This window comes from Salmo trutta, chromosome 38 (genome assembly GCF_901001165.1).
Source record: "Salmo trutta chromosome 38, fSalTru1.1, whole genome shotgun sequence".
Lineage (NCBI taxonomy): Eukaryota > Metazoa > Chordata > Actinopteri > Salmoniformes > Salmonidae > Salmo > Salmo trutta.
In genome coordinates, this window is record NC_042994.1 from 23,541,623 (window position 1) to 23,552,065 (window position 10,443).

Sequence of the window (10,443 nt, forward strand, 5' to 3'; positions counted from 1 at the left end):
CTGCCACTACACACACACACACACACCATTGTTAATTGTATATAGTTACGTTAAATATATATTAGTTATTCCTTGATCTCTGCATTGTCACAGGCGATAAGCCAGTTCGTGACAAAATGGGACCAACACTTTACATATTGCGTTAATTTTTGTGTAGTATAGTCATGAGAATCGCAATACATATGGTTTGGGCACCTAAGTATCGTGATGATATTGAATTGTGAGGTCCCTGGTAATTCCCAGCCCTACTAATGCATTGTAGCCTACTATAAATACAATTTAATTAAACTTTTATTCTTCACATGCATAGGATACATCGGGTGTAAAGGATACAGAGAAACACATACTAGCAAGCTCTTTCCTATACACAAGGGAAATATGTATATTTTTATCTGACCATAAATTACTTTGGCATGTCAAGGGTCAAGCTGCGGTTCAAAAAATAACAAACCACTTTAATTCATAGAAGACTGACCATACATGATATTTGTTTTGAAGCTTAGTATTTTATTTTTATAATTCCATTGTTTACAAAGAATTGAGTAAAACAAGCTTATTTTGGCCTCTAATGGGGAATGGCAGTTGAACTAAGCTCATGAGGCATTTATTTTCCACATTATTATTCATTTAAATCACAGATTGCTCCTTTAAGATAAACACTTAATTACATAAATATTTGCAAGCCACTGATTTGATCATCTCAAGTCTGGTTAATCTTCATGGACGAACAGCAGCAGTAGGAACTGCAGGCCCATGACGCTGGGACTGGACAGGAGCTGCTGCCACAGGCCTGTGGGGTTGGACCTGGACAGGAGCTGCTGCCACAGGCCTGTGGGGTTGGACCTGGACAGGAGCTGCTGCCACAGGCCTGTGGGGTTGGACCTGGACAGGAGCTGCAGGTGTACACATAATACGTTTTACAACACGGAGAACTTTAGTTTTTTCTAATTTGATTTCATTGCTTGATGAGGTGGCCATCAGGGAGACTAATAGAACATATCATTTCAAATCAAATGTATTTGTCACATACACATGGTTAGCAGGTGTTAATGCAAGTGTAGCGAAATGCTTGTGCTTCTAGTTCCGACCATGCAGTAATATCTAACAAGTAATATAACCCAACAATTTCACAACAACTACCTTATACGCACAAGTGTAAAGGAATGAGTACGAATATGTACATAAAAATACATAAATGAGTGATCGCCGAATGGCATAGGCAAGATGCAGTAGATGGTATAGAGTACAGTGTATATACATATGCGATGAGCAATGCAGGGTATGAAAAACATTATGTGAAGTGACATTGTTTAAAGTGGCTAGTGATACATTACATCAAGATGGCAAGATGCAGTAGATGGTATAGCGTACAGTATATACATATGAGATGAGCAATGTAGAGTATGAGAACATTATATAAAGTGGCATTGTTTAACTTAAGGTATAGGGGGCAGTATTTTCACGGCCGGATGAAAAACGTACCCAAATTAAACTGGTTACTACTCTGGCAAAGAAACTAGAATATGCATATTATTAGTAGATTTGGATAGAAAACAGTGAAGTTTCTAAAACTGTTTGAATGGTGTCTGCGTATAACAGAACTCATATGTCAGGCAAAAACCTGAGAAGAATTCGAAACGACAGTGTCTGTGCGGTCACGTTGCACTTCCCAAGGCTTCCATTGGCTGTCAAAAGCCTTCAGAAAGTTGTTTCATCCGTCTCCTGTAACCGGGCAGAGTATAGGAGCTCAGTCAATCAGTGGACTGCCTGGGGACAAAGGGATTGGATATGCGCGATCCCACGAGCGCGCCTTTCCTTATTTTTCTTCTGGAATGAATACACTATTGTCCTGTTGGAATATTAACGCAATTTTATGTAAAAAATACCATGAAGATTGATTTTAAACAATTTTTGACATGCTTCTAAGAACGGTAATGGAACATTTTGACTTTTCGTCTCTGGTACCGCGCTTGCGCGTTATGCCTTTGGATAGTGCTCTGTACGCACGAACAAAAGAGGTATTTGGACATAAATATGGATTATTTCGAACAAAAACAACATTTATTGTAGAAGTAGCAGTCCTGGGAGTGCATTCTGATGAAGTTCAGCAAAGGTAAGAGAATATTTATAAATACTGATTCTGAGTTTAGGTGATCCCAGAACTTGGCGGGTGTCTGTATAGCTTGCTTTGATGGCGAGCTATGTACTCAGAAAATTGAAAAATGTGCTTTTGCCGAAAAGCTATTTTAAAATCTGACACAGCGGTTGCATAAAGGAGTACTTTATCTATAATTCTTAAAATAATTGTTTCGTATTTTGTCAACGTTTATGATGAGTATTTTTGTAAATTGATGTGCACATTCACCTAAAGTTTTGAGGGGAATACATTTTCTGAACATCACGCGCCAATGTAAAATGCTGTTTTTGGATATAAATTTCAACTTTATCGAACAAAACATACATGTATTGTGTAACATGATGTCCTAGGAGTGTCATCTGATGAAGATCGTCAAAGGTTAGTGCTTCATTTAGCTGTGTTTTGGGTTTTTGAGACATATCCTTGCTTGGAAAATGGCTGTGTTTTTTTGTCTATGTACTCTCCTAACATAATCTAATGTTTTGCTTTCGCTGTAAAGCCTTTTTGAAATCAAATTGGACAATGTGGTTACATTAAGGAGAAGTGTATCTTTAAATGGTGTAAAATAGTCGTATGTTTGAGAAATTTGAATTATGAGATTTTGTTGTTTTGAATTTGCCGCCCTGATATTTCACTAGCTGTGTCCCACAGGTGGGATGCTAGCGTCCCACGTAGCCCATAGAAGTTAAAGTGGCTAGTGATACATTTAATTACATCAGATGGCAAGATGCAGTAGATACATAAGAGATGAGGAATGTAGGGTAAGTAAACATTATATAATATAAAGTGGCTAGTGATAAATTGATTACATAAATTTTACCATTATTAAACTGGGTGGAGTTGAGTCAGTATGTTGGCAGCAGCCACTCAATGTTAGTGATGACTGTTTAACAGTCTGATGGCCTTGAGATAGAAGCTGTTTTTCCAGTCTCTCGGTCCCCGCTTTGATGCACCTGTACTGACCTCGCCTTCTGGATGATAGCAGGGTGAACAGGCAGTGGCTCGGGTGGTTGTTGTCCTTGATGATCTTTTTGGCCTTCCTGTGACATCGGGTGGTGTAGGTGTCCTGGAGGGCAGGTAGTTTGCACCCGGTGATGCGTTGTGCACACCTCACTACCCTCTGGAGAGCCTTCCGGTTATGGGCGGAGCAGCTGCCGTCCCAGGCGGTGATACAGCCTGACAGGATGCTCTTGATTGTGCATCTGTAAAAGTTTGTGTTTTTGGTGACAAGCCGAATTTCTTCAGCCTCCTGAGGTTGAAGAGGCGCTGTTGTGCCTTTTTCACCACGCTGTCTGTGTGGGTGGACCATTTCAGTTTGTCCGTGATGTGTACGCCGAGGAACTTAACTCTCCACCCTCTCCACTACTGTCCCGTCAATGTAGATAGGGGGCTGCTGTTTCCTGAAGTCCACGATCATCTCCTTTGTTTTGTTGACATTGAGTGTGAGGTTATTTTCCTGACACCACACTTCGAGGGCCCTCACCTCCTCCCTGTAGGCCATCTCGTCGTTGTTGGTAATCGAGCCTACCACTGTAGTGTCGTCTGCAAACTTGATGATTGAGTTGGAGGCGTGCATGGCCACGCAGTCATGGGTGAACAGGGAGTACAGTAGAGGGCTGAGAACGCACCCTTGTGGGGACTCAGTGTTGAGGATCAGTGGGGTGGAGATGTTGTTACCTACCCTCACCACCTGGGGGCGGCCCGTCAGGAAGTCCAGGACCCAGTTGCACAGGCCGGGTCGAGACCCAGGGCCTCGAGCTTAATGACGAGTTTGGAGGGTACTATGGTGTTAACCTGTTGGGGATAGGGGGCAGTATTTGCACGACCGGATAAAAAAACTTACCCGATTTAATCTGGTTACTACTCCTGCCCAGTAACTAGAATATGCATATATTGGCTTTGGATAGAAAACACCCTAAAGTTTCTAAAACTGTTTGAATTGTGTCTGTGAGTATAACAGAACTCATATGGCAGGCAAAAACCTGAGAAGATTCTTTACAGGAAGTGGCCTGTCTGACCATTCTTTGAGCTTCTTGACTCTGTTTATTGAAGACTGAGGATCTTTGCTGTAACGTGACACTTCCTACGGCTCCCATAGGCTCTCAGAAGGCGGGAAAAAGCTGAATGACGTAATTCCAGCCCCAGGCTGAAACACATTAGCGCTTTTCGCAAGTGCTCTATCAGAGGACAATGGGCTGAGGCGCGTGCACGAGTCGACCCCATGTTTTTATTTTCTATCGTCTTTGAACCTAAACACAGATTCCCGGTCGGAATATTATCGCTTTTTTACGAGAAAAATGGCATAAAAATTGATTTTAAACAGCGGTTGACATGCTTCGAAGTACGGTAATGGAATATTTAGAATTTTTTTGTCACGAAATGCGTCACCCTTCTTTACCATTCGGATAGTGTCTTGAACGCAACGAACAAAACAGAGGATATTTGAACGTAACTATGGATTATTTTGAACCAAACCAACATTTGTTATTGAAGTAGAAGTCCTGGGAGTGCATTCTGACAAAGACAGCAAAGGTAATAACATTTTTCTTATAGTAAATCTGATTTTGGTGAGTGCTAAACTTGGTGGGTGTCTAAATAGCTAGCCCTGTGATGCCGGGCTATCTACTGAGAATATTGCAAAATGTGCTTTCACCGAAAATCAATTTTAAAAATCGGACATATCGAGTGCATAGAGGAGTTCTGTATCTATAATTCTTAAAATAATTGTTATGTTTTTTGTGAACGTTTATCGTGAGTAATTTAGTAAATTCACCGGAAGTTTGCGGGGGTATGCTAGTTCTGAACGTCACATGCTAATGTAAAAAGCTGGTTTTTTATATAAATATGAACTTGATTGAACAAAACATGCATGTATTGTATAACAATGTCCTAGGGTTGTCATCTGATGAAGATCATCAAAGGTTAGTGCTGCATTTAGCTGTGGTTTGGGTTTATGTGACATTATATGCTAGCTTGAAAAATGGGTGTCTGATTATTTCTGGCTGGGTACTCTGCTGACATAATCTAATGTTTTGTTTTCGTTGTAAAGCCTTTTTGAAATCGGACAGTGTGGTTAGATTAACGAGAGTCTTGTCTTTAAAATGGTGTAAAATAGTCATATGTTTGAGAAATTGAAGTAATAGCATTTCTAAGGTATTTGAATAATGTGCCACGGGATTCAACTGGCTGTTGAGTAGGTGGGACGATTTCGTCCCGCCAATCCTAGAGAGGTTAAATGCTGAGCTGTAATCGATGAACAGCATTCTTACATAGGTATTCCTCTTGTCCAAATGGGTTAGGGCAGTGTGCAGTGTGATGGCGATTGCGTCGTCTGTGGACCTATTGTGGCGGTAAGCAAATTGGAGTGGGTCTAGGGTGTCAGGTAGGGTGGAGGTGATATGGTCCTTGACTAGTCTCTCAAAGCACTTCATGATGATGGAAGTGAGTGCTACAGGGCGGTAGTCATTTAGCTCAGTTACCTTAGCTTTCTTGGGAGCAGGAACAACGGTGGCCCTCTTGAAGCATGTGGGGACAGCAGACTGGGATAAGGATTAATTGAATATGTCTGTAAACACACCAGCCAGCTGGTCTGCGCATGCTCTGAGTACACGGCCGGGGATGCCATCTGGGCCTGCAGCCTTGCGAGGGTAAACACGTTTAAATAGTTTACTCACGTTGGCTACAGTGAAGGAGAGCCCGCAGGTTTTGGTAGCGGGCCGTGTCAGTGGCACTGTATTGTCCTCAAAGCGAGCAAAAAAGTTGTTCAGTCTGTCTGGGAGCAAGCAAGGCATCGTGATCCGTGACGGGGTTGGTTTTTCTTTTGTAGTCAGTGATTGACTGTAGACCCTGCCACATACCTCTCGTGTCTGAGCTGTTGAATTGCGACTCCACCTTGTCTCTATACTGACGCTTAGCTTGTTTGATTGCCTTGTGGAGGGAATAGCTACACTGTTTGTTTTCGGTCACCTTGCCCTGATTAACCTGTTGGGGCTAGGGGGCAGTATTTTCACGGCCGGATAAAAAAATGTACCCGATTTAAACTGGTTACTACTCTTGCCCAGAAACGAGAATATGCATATAATTAGTAGATTTGGATAGAAAACACTAAAGTTTCTAAAAATGTTTGAATGGTGTCTGTATAACAGAACTCATATGGCAGGCAAAAACCTGAGAGATTCCTTTACAGGAAGTGGCCTGTCTGACCATTTATTGGCTTTCTTTGACATCTCTTTCCAAAACAAAGGATCTCTGCGGTAACGTGACACTTCCCACAGCTCCCATAGGCTCTCAGAGCCCGGGAAAAACCTGAATGTCGTCATTCCAGCCCCAGGCTGAAACACATTATCGCCTTTGTCAAGTGGCCGATCAGGGGACAGTGGGCTTAGGCGCGTGCACTGGTCGCCCCCGTCTTTCTTTTTTTCCCTCTATTTACCGAAACGCAGATTCCCGGTCGGAATATTATCGCTTTTTTACGAGATAAATTGCATAAAAATTGATTTTAAACAGCGGTTGACATGCTTCGAAGTACGGTAATGGAATATTTAGAATTTTTTTGTCACAAAATGCGCCATGCTCGTGACCCTGATTTACCATTTCGGATAGTGTCTAGAACGCACGAACAAAACGCCGCTGTTTGGATATAACGATGGATTATTTGGGACCAAACCAACATTTGTTATTGAAGTAGAAGTCCTGGGAGTGCATTCTGACGAAGAACAGCAAAGGTAATAACATTTTTGTTATAGTAAATCTGATTTTGGTGAAGGCTAAACTTGCTGGGTGTCTAAATAGCTTGCCCGTGATGGCTGGGCTATGTACTTAGAATATTGCAAAATGTGCTTTCACCAAAAAGCTATTTTAAAATCGGACATATCGAGTGCATAGAGGAGTTCTGTATCTATAATTCTTAAAATACTTGTTATGCTTTTTGTGAACGTTTATCTTGAGTAATTTAGTAAATTCCCCGGAAGTTTGCGGGGGTATGCTAGTTCTGAACGTCACATGCTAATGTATATAGCTGTTTTTGATATAAATATGAACTTGATTGAACAAAACATGCATGTATTGTATAACATAATGTCCTAGGTGTGTCATCTGATGAAGATCATCAAAGGTTAGTGCTGCATTGAGCTGTCTTCTGGGTTTTTGTGACATTCAACTGGCTGTTACGTAGGTGGGACGATTTGGTGCCACCTAGCCCAGAGAGGTTAAGGCTTCCATTGGCTCTCTAAAGCGTTCAGAAAGCGGAATGACGTGTCTCCTGTCTCTGGGCAAAGTACAGCAGCAGAGTTTGTAAGTGGCCTGCCTGGGGACAGTGAGACAGATGCGCGTTCACGAGACTTCTCCATTTTTTTCTTTCACTCTTTGAATGAATACAACGTTGTCCGGTTGGAATATTAGCGCTATTTTACGAGAAAAATAGCATAAAAATGTATTTTAAACAGCGTTTGACATGCTTCTAAGTACGGTAATGGAATATTAAGATTTTTTTTGTCCTGATACGAGCGGGCGCGTTACCCTTCGGATAGTGTCTTGAACGCACGAACAAAACGCCGCTATTTGGATATAACTATGGATTATTTGGAACCAAACCAACATTTGTTGTTGAAGTAGAAGTCCTGGGAGTGCATTCTGACGGAGAACAGCAAAGCTAATCCAATTTTTCTTATAGTAAATCTGAGTTTGGTGAGTACCAAACTTGGTGGGTGTCAAAATAGCTAGCCTGTGATGGCCGGGCTATCTACTCAGAATATTGCAAAATGTGCTTTCACCGAAAAGCTATTTTAAAAATCGGACACCGCAATTGCATAACAGAGTTCTGTATCTATAATTCTTAAAATAATTGTTATGTTTTTTGTGAACCTTTATCGTGAGTAATTTAGTAAATTCACCGGAAGTGTTCGGTGGGAATGCTAGTTCTGAACGTCACATGCTAATGTAAAAAGCTGGTTTTTGATATAAATATGAACTTGATTGAACAAAACATGCATGTATTGTATAACATAATGTCCTAGGAGTGTCATCTGATGAAGATCAAAGGTTAGTGCTGCATTTAGCTGTGGTTTTGGTTTTTGTGACATTATATGCTAGCTTGAAAAATGGGTGTCTGATTATTTCTGGCTGGGTACTCTGCTGACATAATCTAATGTTTTGCTTTCGTTGAAATCGGACAGTGTGGTTAGATTAACGAGAGTCTTGTCTTTAAAATTGTGTAAAATAGTCATGTTTGAAAAATGGAAGTTTTCGGATTTGAGGATTTTGTATTTCGCGCCACGCCCTATCATTGGATATTGGAGCGGTGTTCCGCTAGCGGAACGTCTAGATGTAAGAAGTTAAACCACTGCCTTTGCCATTAGAAAAGCTGAGGGTCACTTGGGTCCACGTTACCCACTGCAAAAGGGTATGAACACATACAAGCACTGCTGCTCACACACACACACACACAGAGTTAGGAGAAGAACCGGGTACCAACAGGGTCCGGGGGTTACCTCCTTAACGAAGATTCCCTATCCCGACCGTTCATCACTGTGTGTGCTCCTAGAGGTGAGTATGGGGTGGTACCTAGCAGACCAACTAAGGGCAGGAGAGAGTTGGCGGTTTTTGGGAAGAGTAGGGACTCTGAGCTGCATCATAGTCTTGGTAATCTTTCTGATACATTCAGATCCACCACCTTCCAGTACTAATTATATGATGCCGATGTCATTGAGAAGAAGTAAAAGAAACTATATAATACACTGATGAGTGACTTTTAGAATAAGGAGTCAAAGAAGATCAAGATGTAGGATTTAAGGTAAACATTAAACAGGAAAGCAAATAACTTTACAGGGATTGGCCAGATTGAAGTACTCGGCCAACCCACCTCGGTTCACTTTATCTCCCGATGAGTACCAGCGTTATAGATACAAGAATGAGAACTTAGATGATTTTAAGGGTTGAAAGGTAATCGTCAATGTGACTGACTTAGGTTTAGAAGTACAGGAGAAAATTCTTAACCTCACAGCACCTATAACTGATGTAGGGTGGGCTAGTACCAGCAAAGGACGCATACGACAGAAACTACCAAAAAGGGTGGTTAGGAACTTGCGCCCCGGGGTTATTGGTCCAACCAGTTCGAGTTAGTCATCAGAGGCCAGTTAAAGGAGGCTAAAGTAGGCACAGGAGGAGTTTTGACCAGGATGGGAGTAGCCTTGTCTAGATGGATGCTATTGGCATCCTCAGGGAAGTTCCAGATGAATACAAAGCTATGAATCAAATAGGTGAAGGCTTTACCACTACATTATTTTGGTAGTTGACAATAAATAAAAATGTGGATTGGATTAATTACATCTATTATAATTGAGAGATTCATGAATGAAACAGGGGATGCAGTAAAGGGGTTCTCTGACCAATCATCTGCCACCTCCCTCATGACCTGGTAAACTAGACTGACTCTCGATATGTTATTGGCAGAAAAGGGCGGTGTAGGCAGAATGATTGGGTTTCATTGCTGCACTTACATTCCAAATAACACAGCTCCAGACGGATCAGTGACCAAGGCCCTTGCCGGTTTAACCACATTGGCTCATGAGTTAGCAGAGAGCTCTGGGGTGGATACTTCCCTGACAGGGTGGTTCGATTGCATGTTTGGGAAATGGAAAAGTGTTGGAAGTACTGTATTGTTGGCTGCTTTCACCTGTATGAGTGTGTTAGTATTGTGTGGATGTTGTTTGGTCCCATGTGTGAAAGGTTTAATCACCAGAACTCTAGAGAGATCGATGACGCAGCAGATGGTGAGATACGGACCGATTCTGAACTCTGACCAGTGGGATGACAAATACAGGCCTCCAGGCCTGGAAGATGGCTCCGTCTCTTAACCACGAGGAGCCAATGTTTGATGAGACTATTTTCAATGTTTAGTTCCTTTCATGAAAATCCTAAATAAGAAGTGTCATAATTGGAGATAGGCCCAGGATAGTCATTGATGAGTATCGGATGTATATACATGTATTGGTTTGGTTAATCCTTGTATCACAATTATGTTTCCATATAGCATTTGATAATGAATGTGTATTATTAGTAATTTAAGGGAATAATATGTTCAAAAGTAAATGATTAAAGAATCCAACCCTGTCACATAACTAATTAGTAGTTATGTAGCATGTATAATTAAAGTACTAATCGAAAGGCCCATAAGGTCTAGTAGAGGGCCCGGAAGGAAGAGAAATGTGTGTGTGTAGTGGGCCTAAGAAAACAACAAATAGACTGTGATTGACCCGACAGCTGAGGAACTTTGAGAAGAAAAAGGGAGTGACCCTCAAGGTCCCTCT

General features: G+C 41.5%; 1 long non-coding RNA gene across 1 annotated transcript; it reads right to left on the reverse strand.

Moving 5' to 3' along the window:
- Window positions 1-486: 486 nt before the first annotated feature.
- Window positions 487-977, reverse strand: LOC115178545 (uncharacterized). Its single transcript, XR_003872649.1, has 2 exons — window positions 883-977; window positions 487-843 (listed from the first exon to the last, which is right to left on the reverse strand). It is a non-coding gene; the product is annotated as an uncharacterized LOC115178545 (long non-coding RNA).
- Window positions 978-10,443: the final 9,466 nt, after the last annotated feature.